At 38.2% G+C, this 21,990-nt stretch overlaps 1 pseudogene; it reads left to right on the plus strand.

The window, feature by feature from the left end:
* Nucleotides 1-20,527, plus strand: part of LOC133610168 (RIMS-binding protein 2-like) — a 115,455-nt pseudogene extending 94,928 nt beyond the window's left edge.
* The last annotated feature ends 1,463 nt before the right edge of the window (nt 20,528-21,990 follow it).

Below are 21,990 nucleotides of genomic sequence, written 5' to 3' on the forward strand. Positions count from 1 at the left end.
ACAGTTGTATATTATGTCTAATCAGATTTAACGTTATGTGGGTGTTCTACATAGTCCATAGGCTTTCAAGGAGGGCTCCCCAAGTGTTTGATAAGAAATTAAAATAAAAAAACTGTTAAAGTACCAATAGAGTGAAACAACTAGTTGACTTTATATGCTTAATTATGTTTAATTGTATCCATTTAACCATATCCAATCGTATTACAAAAAAATGGGAGCCATTACCTCCCTGCTTGGCACTCAGCATCAAGGGTCGTACTTAAGGGGTTAAATCACCAAAAATGATTCCCGGGCGCGGCCACCGCTGCTGCTCACTGCTCCCCTCACCTCCCAGGGGGTGATGAAGGGTGATGTGTCAAATGCAGAGAATAATTTCGCCACACCTAGTGTGTGTGTGTGTGACAATCATTGGTACTTTAACTTTAATTTGCATCCACCCATCCATTTTCTACCGCTTGTCCCTTTTGGGGTCTTGCGGGGGGTGCTGGAGCCTATCTCAGCTGCATTCGGGCGGAAGGCGGGGTACACCCTGGACAAGTGGCCACCTCATCACAGGGCCAACACAGATAGACAACATTCACACACTAGGGACCATTTAGTGTTGCCAATCAACCTATGGCGCTTTGAGTCACTAGAGAAAAGCGCTATATAAATATAATTCACTTCACTTCACTTACATGTACCATGCTACCTCAATCAACTCTTGGCTAAATGTTCTTCTGTAAGACATACCAAGGATCTCATTTTTACAGTCCTTCAAATACATGTCAGACATACCAATGATCTGATTCTTACAGTCCTTCAAATACATGTCAGACATACCAATGATCTCATTCTTACAATCCTTCAAATACATGTCAGACATACCAATGATCTCATTCTTGCAGTCTTTCAAATACATGTGAGACATACCAATGATCTCATTCTTACAGTCCTTCAAATACATGTCAGACATACCAATGATCTCATTCTTACAATCCTTCAAATACATGTCAGACATACCAATGATCTCATTCTTACAGTCCTTCAAATACATGTCAGACATACCAATGATCTCATTCTTACAATCCTTCAAATACATGTCAGACATACCAATGATCTCATTCTTACAGTCCTTCAAATACATGTCAGACATACCAATGATCTCATTTTTACAGTCTTTCAAATACATGTCAGACATACCAATGATATCATTTTTGCAGTCCTTCAAATACATGTCAGACATACCAATGATCTCATTTTTACAGTCCTTCAAATTAATGTCAGACATACCAATGATCTTATTCTTACAGTTCTTCAAATTCATTCAGACATACCAATGAGCTCATTATTACTGTCCTTCAAATTAATGTTATACATACCAATGATCTCATTCTTACAGTCCTTCAAATTCATGTATGATCTCATTCTTACTGTCCTTCAAATTCATGTCAGACATACCAATGATCTCATTCTTACAGTCCTTCAAATTCATGTATGATCTCATTCTTACTATCCTTCAAATTCATGTCAGACATACCAATGATCTTATTCTTACAGTCCTTCAAATACATGTCAGACATACCAATGATCTCATTCTTATAGTCCTTCAAATTCATGTCAGACATACCAATGATCTCATTCTTACAGTCCTTCAAAAACATGCCAGACATACCAATGATCTCATTCTTACAGTCCTTAAAATTCATTCAGACATACCAATGATCTCATTCTTACAGTCCTTCAAAAACATGTCAGACATACCAATGATCTCATTCTTACTGTCCTTCAAATTCATGTCAGACATACAAATTATCTCATTCTTACAGTCCTTTAAATTCATGTCAGACATACCAATGATCTCATTCTTACAGTCCTTGAAATTCATGTCAGACATACCAATGGTCTCATCCTTATAGTCCTTCAAATTCATGTCAGACATACCAATGATCGCATTCTTACAGTCCTTCGAATTCATGTCAGACATACCAATGATCTCATTCTTACTGTCCTTCGAATTCATGTCAGACATACCAATGGTCTCATTCTTATAGTCCTTCAAATTCATGTCAGTCAAACCAATGATCTTATTCTTACTGTCCTTCAAATTCATGTCAAGTTATTGTTTCTGATGTTGCAGTACTGTACTATGTAGTACTATATTGTATAGTACTGTATTGTATTGTACAGTACTGTCTAGTACTGTGTTGTATTGTATTGTACTATATTGTGTAGTGCAGCAGAGTTTGTGTTTTGTTTATTTGTATTTTATTGTATTGTATGTTTGATGTTTTCTGTATTTGTGGGGACCCCTTGAAAAGGAGACACTGCATGTCAAGGGACTAATTGGACTTGAAAATAATATTCAAAGAAATGTGGTGAACTGTGCTGATGTGACTTGCAGAGCAAAACAGGCGAGGTCTCCGTCGAGGTGAAGCCTCCAGGAGGATGGTGGCGTTGTACGACTACGACCCTCGAGAGAGCTCACCCAACGTTGATGTTGAGGTACGACCAACCTTTGCAACCTTTCTGCCAACCGTAGAAATGATCGGTGTTGGATAGTCGCTCGCTACATGTAGCCACGTCACCTAGCTTCACTGCATTTCCCGCTATAGCATGACGCTAGTCTCGCTACTTTTTCAACCAGTGGAGATTCCTGTTGCTGAGATATTTTTAGACCCTTGTAGTGAGGTAGCATCCATCAGAGCCACACACTAAACAGAAGAAAAAGTATGTAGCTTAATTACATTTAATGGAAAGAAACTTAGTTACATTCAATGGAGAGTAATGAGTAGCTTAGTTACATTTAATGGAGAGTAACAAGTAACTTAGTTACATTCAATGGAGAGTAACAAGTAACTCAGTTACATTTAATGGAGAGTAACAAGTAACTCAGTTACATTTAATGGAGAGTAAATAGTAACTTAGTCACAATTAATGGAGAGTAACTAATAGTTTAGTTACATCTCATGGAGAGTAACTAGTAGCTCAGTTACATTTAAAGGAGAGTAACTAGTAGCTTACTTAAATGTAATGATAGTAACTAGTAACTTAGTTACATTTATTGTCAAGTAACTAGTAGCTGAGTTATATTTAATGGAGAGTAACTAGTAGCTAAGTTACATTTAATGAGCGTAATGAGTCGCTTAGTTACATTTAATGGAGAGTAGCTAGTAGCTTAGTTACATTTCATGGAGAGTAACAAGTAACTTAGTTACATTTAATGGAGAGTTACAAGTAAATCAGTTGCATTTAATAAAGAGTAACTAGTAACTCGGTCACAATTAATTGAGAGTAATGAAGAGTAACTAGCAGTTTAGTTACATTTCATGGAGAGTAACTAGTAGCGCAGTTACATTTAAAGAAGAGTAATTAATAGCTTTCTTAAATTTAATGGAGAGTAACTAGTAACTGAGTTACATGTATTGGAGAGTAACTAGTAGCTTAGTTATATTTAATGGAGAGTAACTAGTAGCTCAGTTACATTTAATGGAGCGTAACGAGTAGCTTAGTTACATTTAATGGAGAGTAACGAGTAGCTTAGTTACATTTAATGGAGCGTAACGAGTAGCTTAGTTACATTTAATGGAGAGTAGCTAGGAGCTTGGTTACATTTAATAGAGAGTAATTAGTAGCTTAGTTACATTTCATGGAGAGTAACAAGTAACTTAGTTACATTTAATGGAGAGTAACAAGTAAATCAGTTGCATTTAATAAAGAGTAACTAGTAATTCAGTCACTATTAATGGAGAGTATTGGAGAGTAACTAGTAGTTTAGTTACATTTCATGGAGAGTAACTAGCAGCTCAGTTACATTTAAAGGAGAGTAACTAGTAGCTTACTTAAATTTAATGGATAGTAACTAGTAACGTAGTTACATTCATTGGAGAGTAACTAGTAGCTTAGTTACATTTAATGGAGAGTAGCTAGTAGCTTAGTTACATTTAATGGAGCGTAACGAGTAGCTTAGTTACATTTAATGGAGAGTAGCTAGTAGCTTAGTTACATTTAATGGAGCATAACGAGTAGCTTAGTTACATTTAAAGGAGAGTAGCTAGTAGCTTAGTTACATTTAATGGAGCGTAACGAGTAGCTTAGTTACATTTAAAGGAGAGTAATTAGTAGCTTAGTTACATTTAATGGAGCGTAGCGAGTAACTTAGCTTACTACCTTTCCCAAGGAGGTTTCCCATCACTGGGAATGATATCAATATATATATACATACATATATACATACACATACTGTACATACATACATATATTCATACATATATACATACATATTATATATACATACATACATACATATATACATACATACTATATATACATACATATATATACATACGTATATACATACATATATACATACATATGTACATACATATATATATATATAAGTCTGTCTTCTGATAGGCTGAGCTGACCTTCTGCACGGGTGACATCATTGCGGTGTTTGGTGACATCGACGAAGACGGCTTCTACTATGTGAGCGATTGATCTGTTCTCCAAACACCATGTTTACACTTTGGATGGAGAAGACGTAGTGTTGAACATTTCTTGTTTTGTGTCCACATTTGCAATGCCAAACAATCAATGTGTTGACGGGAGTATCAATGGTTCTGATCGCAATGTTTCATCAGGGGGAGATCAATGGCCACCGCGGTCTGGTCCCCTCCAACTTCCTGGAAGAAGTGCCTGACGACGTGGAGGTGTACCTGACCGACACGCCCTCCCACTTCCCCCCTGAGGAGCCCGCCAACCGGCCCCCTGCTGCCAACTCGGTCGCTCCCGTCCCGGATCCCAAACGGGTACATCATCATCATCACCACCATCATCATCGCCGCGCTCAGCGCTAACGCTCATTCCTTCCTCTCTCTCTCTTTCTCTCTCTCTCTCTCTCTCTCTCTTCCTCCCTCTCTCTCGCGCTCTCTCCTTCTCAATGTCCATATATGGAAGTATTGTTGACGCAAAACTATTTGCAAATGTGTATCTCAGTCTGTTGCGTCTGTACTCCGATTCTCATGTCCGTGTGCTAATTTGTGTGTCCGTATCTCAATCTGTGTGTCCGTAATCAGATCACTGTGTGTGTGTTTCAATTTGTGTGTGGGTGTATTTCAATTTGTGTGTGTAATAAAAAAAATGTTCTCTTTGTAGTTTGATCTGTGTGTGTGTAAAAAAAAAAGTGTGTCTGTGTATTCAGATTTGTGTGAAGCAGGAACTCTGATTGGCGGTCTTTTTACATATGACTTTTGCAACACTTTTGCCACGTAAGATGAGCGGGTGCTTCACACGAATCTAAGTACAGAGACACAACCTTTTTAATTTTTTACACACACACAAATCGTGATACGGACACACAAATCTTACATGACAGAAGTGTCGCAGAAGTCACATGTAAAAAGACAGCCAATCAGAGGTCCTGCTTCACACAAATCTGAATACACAGACACACCCTTTTTGTTTTTTTTACACACATACAAATCGTGATACGGACACACAAATCTTACACGACAGAAGTGTCGCAGAAGTCACGTGTAAAAAGACAGCCAATCCGAGGTCCTGCTTCACACAAATCTGAATACACAGACACAACCTTTTTAATTTTTTACACACACACAAATCGTGATACAGACACACAAATCTTACACGACAGAAGTGTCGCAGAAGTCACGTGTAAAAAGACAGCCAATCCGAGGTCCTGCTTCACACAAATCTGAATACACAGACACACACTTTTTTTTTTTACACACACACAAATCGTGATACGGACCCACACATTTCTTACACAGCATGCAAAAGTCACATGTAAACAGACAGCCAATCAGAGTTCCCGCTTCACACAAATCTGAGTACAGAGACACACCCTTTTTAATTTTTTACACACACACAAATCGTGATACGGACACACAAATCTTACACGGCAAAAGAGTCGCAAAAGTCATGTGTAACACGACAGCCAATCAGAGTTCCTGCTTCACACAAATTTGAATACACAGACACACCCTTTTTTATTACACGCACACAAATCGAGATACAGACACACAAATCTTACACGGCAGAAGTGTGGCAAAAGTCACGTGTAAAAAGACAGCCAATCAGAGGTCCTGCGTCACACAAATCTGAATACACAGACACACACTTTTTTTCTACACACACACAGATCGAGATACGGACACACAAATCTTACACGGCATGCAAAAGTCACGTGTCAACAGACAGCCAATCAGAGGTCCTGCTTCACACAAATCTGAATACACAGACACACCCTTTTTGTTTTTTTACACACTTACAAATCGTGATACGGATACACAAATCTTACACGGCAGAAGTGTGGCAAAAGTCACGTGTAATGCGACAGCCAATCAGAGTTCTTGCGTCACACAAATCTGAATACACAGACACATACTTTTCTTTTACACACACACACAGATCGAGATACGGACACAAAAATCTTACACGGCATGCAAAAGTCACGTGTAAATAGACAGCCAATCAGAGTTCCTGCTTCACACGAATCTGAATACACAGACACACCCTTTTTTTTTACACACACACAAATCGTGATATGGACACACAAATCTTACACGGCAGAAGTGTCGCAAAAGTCACGTGTAATACGACAGCCAATCAGGGTTCCTGCTTCACACAAATCCGAATACACAGACACACATTTTTTACACGCACGCAGATCGCAATATGGATGGACAGATTCGTTTTTTACACACACACAAATCAAACTACGGACGGACAGATTTGTTTTTTTACACACACACACACGCAAATCGAAATACGGACACACCAATCTTACACGGCAGAAGTGTCGCAAAAGTCACCTGTAAAAAGACAGCCAATCAGAGGTCCTGCTTCACACAAATCTGAATACACAGACACACATTTTTTACACGCACACAGATCGCAATATGGACGGACAGATTAGTTTTTTACTCACACACAAATCAAAATACAGACAGACAGATTTGTTTTTTACACTTACACACGCAAATCGAAATACGGACACACCAATCTTACACGGCAGAAGTGTCGCAAAAGTCACGTGTAATAAGACAGCCAATCGGGGTTCTTGCTTCACACAAATCTGAATACAGAGGCACACTCTTTTTTACACACACACACACATAAACCAAGATATGGACACACAAATCTTACATGGCAAAAGTGTCGCAAAAGTCACTTGTAAACAGACATCCAATCAGACTTCCTGCTTCACACAAATTTGAATACACAGACACACCCTTTTTTATTACACACACACAAATCGAGATACGGACACACAAATCTTGCACGGCAGAAGTGGCGAATAAGTCACGTCTAAAAAGACAGCCAATCAGAGGTCTTGCTTCACACAAATCTGAATACACAGACACACTTTTTTTTTTTTTTTTACACACACACAGATCGAGATACGGACACACAAATCCTACACGGAATGCAAAAGTCACATGTAAAAAGACAGCCAATCAGAGTTCCTGCTTCACACAAATCTGAATACAGAGGCACACCCTTTTATTACACACACACACACACACACACAAATCGAGATACGGACACACCAATCTTACACGGCAGAAGTGTCGCAAAAGTCACGTGTAAAAAGACAGCCAATCGGGGTTCTTGCTTCACACAAATCCGAATACACAGACACACATTTTTTACACGCACACAGATCGCAATATGGACGGACAGATTAGTTTTTTACTCACACACAAATCAAAATACGAACGGACAGATTTGTTTTTTACACACACACGCAAATCGAAATACGGACACACAAATCTTACACGGCAGAAGTGTCGCAAAAGTCACGTGTAATAAGACAGCCAATCGGTGTTCTTGCTTCACACAAATCCGAATACACAGACACACATTTTTTACACGCACACAAATCGCAATATAGATGGACAGATTAGTTTTTTTACAGACACACAAATCAAAATACGGACGGACAGATTTGTTTTTTACACACACACACACGCAAATCGAAATACGGACACACAAATCTTACACGGCGAAGTGTCGCAAAAGTCACGTGTAAACAGACAGCCAATCAGAGTTCCTGCTTCACACAAATTTGAATACAGAGACACACTCTTTTTTACACACACACACACAAACCGAGATACGGACACACAAATCTTACATGGCAGAAGTGTCGTAAAAGTCACGTGTAAACAGACAGCCAATCAGAGTTCCTGCTTCACACAAATCTGAATACACAGACACACATTTTTTACACACACACACACAAACCGAGATATGGACACACAAATCTTACATGGCAAAAGTGGTGCAAAAGTCACATGTAAACAGACATCCAATCAGACTTCGTGCTTCACACAAATTTGAATACACAGACACACCCTTTTTTATTACACACACACAAATCGAGATACGGACACACAAATCTTGCACGGCAGAAGTGGCGAATAAGTCACGTCTAAAAAGACAGCCAATCAGAGGTCTTGCTTCACACAAATCTGAATACACAGACACCCTTTTTTTTTTTTTTACACACACACAGATCGAGATACGGACACACAAATCTTACACGGAATGCAAAAGTCACATGTAAAAAGACAGCCAATCAGAGTTCCTGCTTCACACAAATCTGAATACAGAGGCACACCCTTTTTTTACACACACACACACACACACAAATCGAGATACGGACACACCAATCTTACACGGCAGAAGTGTCGAAAAAGTCACGTCGAAAAAGACAGCCAATCGGGGTTCTTGCTTCACACAAATCCGAATAAAGTTAAAGTTAAAGTACCAATGATTGTCACACACACACTAGGTGTGGTGAAATTTGTCCTCTGCATTTGACCCATCCCCTTGTTCACCCCCTGGGAGGTGAGGGGAGCAGTGGGCAGCAGCGGTGCCGCACCCGGGAATCATTTTTGGTGATTTAACCCCCAATTCCAACCCTTGATGCTGAGTGCCAAGCAGGGAGGTAATGGGTCCCATTTTTATAGTCTTTGGTATGACTCGGCCGGGGTTTGAACTCACAACCTACCGATCTCAAGGCGGACACTCTAACCACTAGGCCACTGAGTAGGTTATACGAACGGACAGATTTGTTTTTTACACACACAAGCAAATTGAAATACGGACACACCAATCTTACACGTCAGAAGTGTCGCAAAAGGGGTTCCTTCTTCACACAAATCTGAATACACAGACACACCCTTTTTTTACACACACACACAAATCGAGATACGGACACACAAATCTTACACGGAATACAAAAGTCACATGTAAACAGACAGCCAATCAGAGTTCCTGCTTCACACAAATCTGAATACAGAGGCACACCCTTTTTTTACACACGCACACAAATCGAGATACGGACACAAATCTTACATGACAGAAGTGTCGCAAAAGTCACGTGTAAAAAGACAGCCAATCAGACGTCCTGCTTCACACAAATCTGAATACACAGACACAGCCTTTTTTTACACACGCACACAAATCGAGATACGGACACACAAATCTTACATGACAGAAGTGTCGCAAAAGTCACGTGTAAAAAGACAGCCAATCAGACGTCCTGCTTCACAAAAATCTGAATACACAGACACACACTTTTTTTACACACACACAGATCGCAAAATGGACGGACAGATTCGTTTTTCACACACACACACACACACACGGATAGAAATGCAGCCACACATTGAAACACGCACACACGGAACTAATTACACACACACAGATTGAGCTACAGACACACAAATTAGCACACGGACACAAGAATCAGATATCAGACGCACAGATTGAGAAACAGTTTTGCTACAACAATACTTCCACACCATCTCTGGCTTGCTTGTGTGTGTGTATGTGCGTGTGTGTGTGTGTGTGTGTGTGTGTGTGTGTGTGTGTGCGTGTTGTTTGTGGCTGTGGTGACCAACTAACAACCTCCCTTGCTGCTCCATCTGTGAAAAGGAAGTAGAACAAAGTGCAGTGTGACACCTTTCTAAGTCTCAGAGAAAGGAAGAAGCAAAGCCTGCATTGGACAAACGAGGCAAACGAGGCAAACGAGACAAACGAGGCAAACGAGAGGACGCAGGCGCTGCGTGGAGGCGGGGGTTGTTCTTGCATGCTCATTCCTTCCATTTGTACCTCTTTGCACTCAACACCCTCGTGTGTTATTGTGTGCGGCAACAATAATGAGTAAGTGCTAATTGCTAACATTGACTGGAAGAGCATGCCTTTTTTTGCTAAAACCGATCCATTTTTGTAACGTTGTGATTCTGGGAAAGAGGCTTTGTTTCTTTTTGTGTTTGTTGCACACACACATCAATCGATTTGTTTCAGCTTCAAATTAACCACTGAGACATCCCAACTGTGTTGTTACAATGAACAATAAACAACAAATAAAAAGCAAGCAAAAAAAAAAAAAAAACTTTTGATATTAAAAAAAAAAAAAAAAAAGCTTCCTTTGACACGATCTTGTTGTGTTGTTGTGTGTGTCAATGTTTTCATTGTGGTGCGGTGTGTTTTTCCTCTGATGGTGACTTACGCCGCTGCATTTTTCCTTCCTTTTTTTTCTCGCCTCACCCCGCTTGGCCAAACTAGGACAAAACAAAACGGAGGGACAAAGTGTTCATCTCACACCATCTGCCCCGCAGCAACTTCAGATACCAAAAGCCGCTGCTCTAATTTTTACAGATTTCTCCCTCGCACTTTCAACTTTGGCATTTCTTTCTATTCAAAGCGTATTTAAACCCACTTTTGGCCTGAATGCTGCAAGCGTCAAAGCGTAGTAAAAAGACAGCATTGCTAAATTGGATTCAAGGAGTGTAAATGTGACTTTTTGAAGATATTTTATGACAAATAAATTCAATTTCATGGAAATTCATGAATAATAATGAACATGAATAGCAGGGATAAGGGAAAAAGCAGACATGGTATCTTCAGTTGGTGCTGACCTCCACGTGTCCGATGGCTTCCCTGATCAATGTTTCTTCCTCCTTCTGTGCCGTCTTTGCCTCTCAAATACACTCAGGACTTTTCCCTCTTCTACTTTCTTCATGTCTCATCCGACACAGAACAGCACAACTACGTACACGCACAATTGCATATACAGTACGCACAATTACATACACACGATTACGTATGTAAACAATTACAGACATGTACAAGTACAAACCCCGTTTCCATATGAGTTGGGAAATTGTGTTAGATGTAAATATAAATGGAATACAATGATTTGCAAATCCTTTTCAACCCATATTCAATAGAATGCACTACAAAGACAAGATATTTGATGTTCATTTTTTTTTTGCAAATAATAATTAACTTAGTATTTCATGGCTGCAACACGTGCCAAAGTAGTTGGGAAAGGGCATGTTCACCACTGTGTTACATGGCCTTTCCTTTTAACAACACTCAGTAAACGTTTGGGAACTGAGGAGACACATTTTTTAAGCTTCTCAGGTGGAATTCTTTCCCATTCTTGCTTGATGTACAGCTTAAGTTGTTCAACAGTCCGGGGGTCTCCGTTGTGCTATTTTAGGCTTCATAATGCGTCACACATTTTCAATGGGAGACTACAGGCAGGCCAATCTAGTACCTGCACTCTTTTACTCTGAAGCCACGTTGTCTTGCTGAAATAAGCAGGGGCGTCCATGGTAACATTGCTTGGATGGCAACATATGTTGCTCCAAAACCTGTATGTACCTTTCAGCATTAATGGTGCCTTCACAGATGTGTAAGTTACCCATGTCTTGGGCACTAATACACCCCCATACCATCACAGATGCTGGCTTTTCAACTTTGCGCCTATAACAATCCGGATGGTTCTTTTCCTCTTTGGTCCGGAGGACACGACGTCAACAGTTTCCAAAAACAATTTGAAATGTGTACTCGTCAGACCACACAACACTTTTCCACTTTGTATCAGTCCACCTTAGATGAGCTCAGGCCCAGCGAAGCCGACAGCGTGTCTGGGTGTTGTTGATAAACGGTTTTCGCCTGGCATAGGAGAGTTTTAACTTGCGCTTACAGATGTAGCGACCAACTGTAGTTACTGACAGTGAGTTTCTGAAGCGTTCCTGAGCCCATGTGGTGATATCCTTTACACACTGACGTCGCTTGTTGATGCAGTACAGCCTGAGAGATCCAAGGTCACGGGCTTAGCTGCTTACGTGCAGTGATTTCTCCAGATTCTCTGAACCCTTTGATGATATTACGGACCGTAGATGGTGAAATCCCTAAATTCCTTGCAATAGCTGGTTGAGAAAGGTTTTTCTTAAACTGTTCAACAATTTGCTCACGCATTTGTTGACAAAGTGGTGACCCTCGCCCCATCCTTGTTTGTGAATGACTGAGCATTTCATGGAATCTACTTTTATACCCAATCATGGCACCCACCTGTTCCCAATTTGCCTGTTCACCTGTGGGATGTTCCAAATAAGTGTTTGATGAGCATTCCTCAACTTTATCAGTATTTATTGCCACCTTTCCCAACTTCTTGGTCACGTGTTGCTGGCATCAAATTCTAAAGTTAATGATTATTTGCAACAAAAAAAAATGTTTATAATTTTGAACATCAAATATGTTGTCTTTGTAGCATATTCAACTGAATATGGGTTGAAAATGATTTGCAAATCATTGTATTCCGTTTATATTTACATCTAACACAATTTCCCAACTCATATGGAAACGGGGTTTGTACATATACAGTACAATTACATATACTGAACATACAATTACATATACACACAATTTTGTATACAGACAATTACATACATATACAATTACATATACTGAACATACAATTACATATACACACATTTTTGTATACAGACAATTACATACATATACAATTACATACACTGTGCATGCAATTACATATACATGATTATGTATACAAACTATTACATACATATACAACTACATATACAATACAATTACATATACTAGAGATGTCCGATAATATTGGACTGCCGATATTATCGGCCGATAAATGCTTTAAAATGTAATATCGGAAATTATCGGTATCGGTTTCAAAAAGTAAAATTTATGACTTTTTAAAACGCTGCTGTACGGAGTGGTACACGGACGTAGGGAGAAGTACAGAGCAGTTGCATCTCCCAGTCATACTTGCCAACCCCCCCGATTTTCCCGGGAGACTCCCGAATTTCAGTGCCCCTTCCGAAAATCTCCCGGGGAAACCATTCTCCCGATTTCCACCCAGACAACAATATTGGGGGCGTGCCTTAAAGGCACTGCCTTTGCTTGCCGACCCAATCACATAATACTTACGGCTTTTCACACACACAAGTGAATACATACTTGGTCAACAGCCATACAGGTCACACTGAGGGTGGCCGTATAAACAACTTTAACACTGTTACAAATATGCGCCACACTGTGAACCCACACCAAACAAGAATGACAAACACATTTCGGGAGAACATCCGCACTGTAACACAACATAAACACAACAGAACAAATACCCAGAACCCCTTGCAGCACTAACTCTTCCGGGACGCTACAATATACACCCCCCCCTCCCCCCCACCCACCACCTCAACCCCTCAACCTTCTCATGCTCTCTCAGGGAGAGTATGTCCAAAATTCAAAGCTGCTGTTTTGAGGCATGTTAAAAAAAAAATAATGCACTTTGTGACTTCAATAATAAATATGGCAGTGCCATGTTGGCATTTTTTTCCCCAGAACTTGAGTTGATTTATTTTGGAAAACCTTGTTATATTGTTTAATGCATCCAGCGGGGCATCACAACAAAATTAATTAATGTGTTAATTCCACGACTGTATATATCGGTATCGGTTGACATCGGAATCGGTAATTAAGAGTTGGACAATATCGGAATATCGGATATCGGCAAAAAAGCCATTATCGGACACCTCTAACATATACTGTACATACAATTACATATACACACAATTTTGTATACAGACAATTACATACATGTACAACTACATATACAATACAATTACATATACTGTACACATACAAAACCAGTGAAGTTGGCACATTGTGTAATTCGTAAATAAAAACAGAATACAATGATTTGCAAATCCCTTTCAACTTATATTCAATTGAATAGACTTCAAAGACAAGATATTTAATGTTCGAACTGAGAAGCTAAATTTTTTTTGGCAAATAATCTAATAATTTAGAATTGAATGGCAGCAACACATTGCAAAACAAGTTGTCACAGGGGTATTTTTACCACTGTGTTACATGGCCTTTCCTTTTAACAACACTGTTTGGGAACTGAGGTGACCAATTTTTGAAGCTTTTCAGGTGGAATTCTTTCCCGTTCTTGCTTGATGTACAGCTTAAGTTGTTCAACAGTCCGGGGGTCTCCGTTGTGGTATTTTAGGCTTCATAATGCACCACACATTTTCAATGGGAGACAGGTCTGGACTACAGGCAGGCCAGTCTAGTACCTGCACTCTTTTACTGTGAAGCCACGCTGTTGTAACACGTGGCTCGGCATTGTCTTGCTGAAATAAGCAGGGGCGTCCATGATACCGTTGCTTGGATGGCAACATATGTTGCTCCAAAACCTGTATGTACCTCTCAGCATTAATGGCGCATTCACAGATGTGTAAGTTACCCATGCCTTGGGCACTAATACACCCCCATACCATCACAGATGCTGGCTTCTCAACTTTGCGCCTATAACAGTCCGAGTGGTTCTTTTCCTTTTTGCTCCGCAGTTTCCAAAAATAATTTTAAAAGTGGACTCCTCAGACCACGGAACACTTTTCCACTTTGCATCAGTCCATCTTAGATGAGCTCGGGCCCGGCAAAGCCTTTCTGGGTGTTGTTGATAAATGGATTTGGCAATGCATAGTAGAATTTTAACTTGCACTTACAGTTGTAGGGACCGACTGTAGTTACTCACAGTGGTTTTCTGAAGTGTTCCCCAGCCCATGTGGTGATATCCTTTACACATTGATGTCGCTTTTTGATGCAGGGATCGAAGGTCAGGGGCATTCAATGTTGGTTTTCGGCCTTGCTGCTTACGTGCAGTCCCGAACCTGTTCCCAATTAGCCTGTTCACCTGTGGGATGTTCCAAATAAGTGTTTGATGAGCATTCCTCAACTTTCTCAGTCTTTTTTGCAACTTGTGCCAGCTTTTTTGAAACATGTTGCAGGCATCAATTTCCAAATGAGCTAATATTTGCCAAAAATAACCACGTTTTCTCAGTTCGAACGTTAAGTATCTTGTCTTTGCAGTCTATTCAATTGAATATAGGTTGAAAATGATTTGCAAATCATTGTATTCTGTTTTTATTTGCCATTTACACAATGTGCCAACTTCACAGGTTTTTGGTTTTGTACAATAGAATTACATGTACGGTATATACAATTACATACATATACGATTATGTATACAAACAATTACATACATGTACAACTACATATACAATACAATTACATACACACATGATTACCTATCCAAACAATTATATACATATACAACTACATATACAACCCCATTACATATACATACAAATACATACACACACGATTACAATTGCATACATATACAATACAATTACATACACACATAATTACGTATACAAACAATAATATACATATACAACTACATATACATATACAACTACACATACTCACATACTTACATATACACTACATACAATTACATACACAGACGATTACGTATGCAGTTACATACATATACAACTCAGTTACAAAGGATGGAAAGGATACATACAATACAAATTAAATACACACAATTACATATACAAATAATTACATACATATACAACTACATATACATTATAATTACATACACAGTTCATACAAATACACACATATACAACTACATATGCAATACAATTACATACACATACAATATCACACACAGTTCATACAATTACGTATACAAACTATTACATACATATACAACCACATATATACAATATAATTACATATACAATACAATTACATATACATAAAATGACATACACTGTACATACAATTACATACACAGACAATTACATATACAAACAATTACATACATATACATATACAACACAGGTACATTTACATACAATTACATAATAGTACATACATACACAGTTACGTATACAAACATTTACATCCATATACAACTACATATACAATTACAAACACATACAATTACACACACAGTACATACAATTACGTACATACAATATAATTACATATACATACAATTACATGTACAGTAAATACAATTACATACACACACAATTACATACACACTCCTTATTCTGCTCACTAATGAGACAAAATCCTCTGCTCACAAGTTTAGTGGATCATCTTCAAGGTTGCAGGTGTTTTAGTACACGTAAACCTTTAGTAGATCTGACCCTGGGCGAGCAAACGAGAGTATTTGTAGCAGACTGCCTGTAAGTGATGTCATTGTATATGCTAACGAAGCAAGCATGCTTTATAGAAAGCACTCAAAAACAAGGCGCCACATTTCAAAAAGTGCTAGCTCGATGCTAATATGCTGTACACATGCTATTGATTAGCATTAGCGATTTTACATGGCGATTTCCACACCTCCAAATGTGTTGATGACAACTACAAGACAACTTCCTCATTAGCTTGAACAAACTGAAATGAATGCACACTCAGAAGTGTAAGAAAACAAAATAGAACAGTCATTTGACCTTTGACCTGCGCTAGCAAGCAGCACAATAAAATAATTTAAAAATAATAATAACAACAATTATAATAATATTAATAATGATAATAATAACAATAATAATAATTATTATTATCAATAATATAATAATAATATAATGACAATAACAATAATTATAATAATAATAACAATAATGATAATAATAATAGTAATAATAAAAATAATTACAACAATATTAATAATAATATAATTAAAATAATAATACAATTAAAATAATAATATAATAATAATAATTATAATATGTTATTAATAATAATAATAATGTAATAATAAGACTAATTTAATAAAAATAACGATAACAACAATAATAATAATAATAATATAATTATAATAATAATAATAACAATAACAACAACAATAATAATTAATTATAATAAAAATAACATAGAAAGTATACTACCAATAATAATATAATAGTAATAATAAAATAATAATAATATATTATTGGTAATCATAATAACATTAATAAAAAATTAAAAAACATAATAATAATAATAAAAATATAATAATAACAATGATAGCATTGATAATAATAATAGTATAATAATAATGTAAATAATAATATTAATAAAAACAATAATAATGACAATAATAACAATAATAATATTTATACTAATAATAATAATATAATAATAATAATATAATAAAATAGTAATATTAATAATGATAATAATAGCAATAATAATAATAATAATTACACTAGTGATAATGATAATAATATAATGATAATAATAATAACAATAGTAATAATACAAATAATAATAATAATAATATAACAGTAATAATCATAATATATTATTAAGAATAAGAATAATATAAAAATAAGAATAATTTAATAAAAATAATGATAACAACAACAATAATACTAATAATAATATTAATACAATAAAAATAATACTAATAGTAATGATATAATCGTAATAATAAAATAATATTGATAATAATAATAACATTAATAATAATAATAACAACGATAATAATAATAATAATAATATAATACTACTACTAATAATAAAAACAAAAACAACAATAATAATAATAACAACAATAATAATAACAATAATAATATAATAATAATAACAATAATAATAATCATAATAATAATGTGATAACACAACAAGTAGAAGAAAGTGTCGCTTCCTTCCCCATCGCCTCTCTTTTTCTTCAGATCGCCATCGACAACGCCATCGACAACACTGCCACGCCAGTCCGCACGCCAGTCCGCACGCCGTCCCCCATCGTCGGCCCCCTGCTGCCGGGCACCATGCGGCCTCTCAGCCCCACCAGGGGCCCCCTGCGCGCCCCCCCGGACCCCTGCGACGCTCACGATTTAGCAAACAAGAAGAAGAAAGGACTGCTCTCCAAGGGGAAGAAGCTCCTAAAGCGGCTCTCTCCTGCCAAGTAGAACATGGACATGCAGTACACACACTACATGCAGTACACACACTACATGCAGTACACGCACTACATGCAGTACATGCAGTTTGTGCAGTACGTGCAGTACATGCAGTACACACAGTACATGCATTACATGCAGTACATGAACATAGCAGTACTCTCTACTGTGCCAAAAGTAAAGATTACTGTGATGTACTTCACCATGTGTATTATATCTTATACTTTCATCCAGGGGTGCCCAAACTTTTTCCACCGAGGGCCATAACTGACAAATCAAAGGATGTGGCGGCCATTTTGCTAGTTTTCACCTTTGAAACCAGTACAATATTTACTTATTTTCATTTTCCAAAGAACGAGAAAATGCAATTTTGTTAGAAATGTTGTGTGAATGCTGAAGAGCCAAAGTCGAAGTGAAATGCTAACAGTTAGCACGCTGGCCAGATATGAGCTAAAAAATGCTAGCATGCTGAGCAAAAAGTTAGCTTTAGTGAAATACCAAAATATGATGTGATGTGTATACCTGCTAAATTAGCTAAAAAAAGCTAGCATGCTAACGTTAGTTTGCGAAAACCAAAATATAATACCCTGAGGTGTGTACATGAAAAATGCATTCAAAATGCTAGGATGCTAATGTTAACATGTATCAAGTCATATTTTAAAATATGACTGAGGCGTATACCTCCAAAATGAGCTAAAAACAACAGAAGCAAGCATACTAACGTTAGCATGCTAGCAGGTATCAATCGTCAATAAACAAAACATTTGGTGCTAAGGTGTATACCTGCAAAATTTGCACCAAAAAAAGAAAAAAAGCCAGCATTCTACTATTAGAATACTAACGATTGTGCTGCGAGCCGTTAGAAAATTAGTTACGAGATGTCATCTTCAAAACGACAACTATTTACAGATGTATTTCAAAGAACTACAAAATGCAGTTTTTGGTAGAAATGTTGTGTGACTGCTGAAGAGCCAAAGCCAAACTGAAATGCTAACCGTTAGCAAACAAAAAAGAATATGAGCTAAAAAGCTAGCATGCTAACAGTAGTATATTAATAATAGCGTGCTTACAGTTAGCATTAGTGAAATACCAAAATATGTGACACTGAGATGTATACCTTGCTAATTTAGCTAAAAAAAAAGTTAGCATGCTAATGCTAACTGTAACATTTGTCAAGGTCCAAAATATAATACTCTGAGGTGTGTACTTGAAAAAATAGTTTCAAATGCTAGGATGCTAACGTTAGCATCCATCCAGTGCCACAATACGACTGAGGCGTATACCTCCGGAAACAAGAGAAACAAGCATACCAACGTTAGCATGCTAGCAGGTATCATTCGTCAAGTAACAAAACTAGAGATGTCCGATAATGGCTTTTTTGCCGATATTCCGATATTGTCCAACTCTTAATTACCGATTCCGATATCAACCGATACCGATATATACAGTCGTGGAACTAACACATTATTATGCCTAATTTTGTTGTGATGCCCCGCTGGATGCATTAAACAATGTAACAAGGTTTTTTTTCAAAATAAGAGAACAACTTCAACTCAAGTTATGGAAAAAAGTGCCGACATGGCACTGCCATATTTATTATTGAAGTCACAAAGTGCATTATTTTTTTTAAACATGCCTCAAAACAGCAGCTACGAAAACAATGAAGGCACACAGCTTCAGTCCAGAGTATACTAGAGTCATAAAGTAAACAATGACATAGTCCTCCTTTAGTGCAAGACTGCCTGGCATACTGTATAACAGGGAATTATAAACTGGGCTCAATCTGCCTTGCTCTAACGTATTCATATGAGTAACAAAAATGTTCTGCAAGCTAGTGGTGAGTGCTTGAAGTGTTCACTGCAAGCTGCAAAGTCTGCGCCATGCAGGGCAGACTAGCCACACCAAACTCCACCGTAGTTTTTGCCATACTGCGTGCGTTGTCCCTGACCACAACGTGGGCTTTCGCCCTGGGGGTGGTTTTTGTTGTATTTTAGTTTTTTCTCGGCGGAGTCTTTAAGCGACAACTGTGTGGTACTACTTTTTTTACGGTGTTTGCTTTTCATCCATCGTCCGCTTGTATTCACCGTGTATCTCCTTATGATTCTTGAAGAGGCGGGAGATCAAATTGCTCGTATTAAAGGAAGACGTCTTGGTTCCTCCTCGCATAACCAACTTTTTGCAGTCATTGCAAATTGCCAGTTTTTTAACCGTCAGACACACTTTAAAGGGGAACATTATCACATTTTCAGAAGGGTTAAAACCATTAAAAATCAGTTCCCAGTGGCTTATTTTATTTTTCGAAGTTTTTTTCAAAATTTTACCCATCACGCAATATCCCTAAAAAAAGCTTCAAAGTGCCTGATTTTAACCATCGTTATATACACCCGTCCATTTTCCTGTGACGTCACACAGTGATGCGAACACAAACAAACATGGCGCATAGAACAGCAAGCTATAGCGACATTAGCTCGGATTCAGACTCGGATTTCAGCGGCTTAAGCGATTCAACAGATTACGCATGTATTGAAACGGATGGTTGTAGTGTGGAGGCAGGTAGCGAAAACGAAATTGAAGAAGAAACTGAAGCTATTGAGCCATATCGGTTTGAACCGTATGCAAGCGAAAACGACGAAAACGACACGACAGCCAGCGACACGGGAGAAAGCGAGGACGAATTCGGCGATCGCCTTCTAACCAACGATTGGTATGTGTTTGTTTGGCATTAAAGGTAACTAACAACTATGAACTAGGTTTACAGCATATGAAATACATTTGGCAACAACATGCACTTTGAGAGTGCAGACAGCCCATTTTTCATCAATTAATATATTCTGTAGACATACCCTCATCCGCGCTCTTTTCCTGAAAGCTGATCTGTCCAGTTTTGGAGTTGATGTCAGCAGGCCAGGGAAGCTAGGGTCGATGTGAGCCAAGACATCCAGGGGGTTTAGCTCGCTCGTCTGCGGGAACAAACTGCCGCCATTGCTTGCCGTGCTACCGAGGTCCTTTGTCCCTGAATTGCTCACACACTCCGGCAGATTCAATGGGGGTCTGGCGGCAGATTTCTTTGACTTTATCGTTGGAAATGCATCTGCTTTGAGTGTCGCAGGATATCCACACATTCTTGCCATCTCTGTCGTAGCATAGCTTTCGTCGGTAAAGTGTGCGGAACAAACGTCCAATTTCTTGCCACTTCCGCATCTTTGGGCCACTGGTGCAACTTGAATCCGTCCCTGTTCGTGTTGTTACACCCTCCGACAACACACCGACGAGGCATGATGTCTCCAAGGTACGGAAAACAGTCGAAAAAATGGAAAATAACAGAGCTGATTTGACTCGGTGTTTGAGAAAATGGCAGATTGCTTCCCGATGTGACGTCACGTTGTGACGTCATCGCTCCGAAAGCGAATGATAGAAAGGCGTTTAATTCGCCAAAATTCACCCATTTAGAGTTCGGAAATCGGTTAAAAAAATATATGGTCTTTTTTCTGCAGCATCAAGGTATATATTGACGCTTACATAGGTATGGTGATAATGTTCCCCTTTAAAATAATCCCAAACCATGTCATTGGTCAGTCATTGAGCGAGCTGGCTTGTTAGCCACGGCTACAGCACCGGCAACAACACACTCTTGTTGTTGTTATCCTCCGCTCGCGGCGGTTTGATGAGGTCATCAAGCGTCGCCAGTAAACCTCTCTCTCTGGGAGACGCAACTGTTCTGTACTTCTTCTTACGTCCGTGTTTTACCGGATATGTACCGCTCCGTACATCACCGTTTTAAAAAGTCATTCATTTTACTTTTTGAAACCGATACAGATAATTTACGATATTACATTTTAAAGCATTTATCGGCCGATATTATCGGACATCTCTAAACAAAACCTTTGGT

The sequence above is a fragment of the Nerophis lumbriciformis genome, linkage group LG11 (assembly GCF_033978685.3).
Source record: "Nerophis lumbriciformis linkage group LG11, RoL_Nlum_v2.1, whole genome shotgun sequence".
In the NCBI taxonomy this organism is placed as follows: Eukaryota; Metazoa; Chordata; class Actinopteri; order Syngnathiformes; family Syngnathidae; genus Nerophis; species Nerophis lumbriciformis.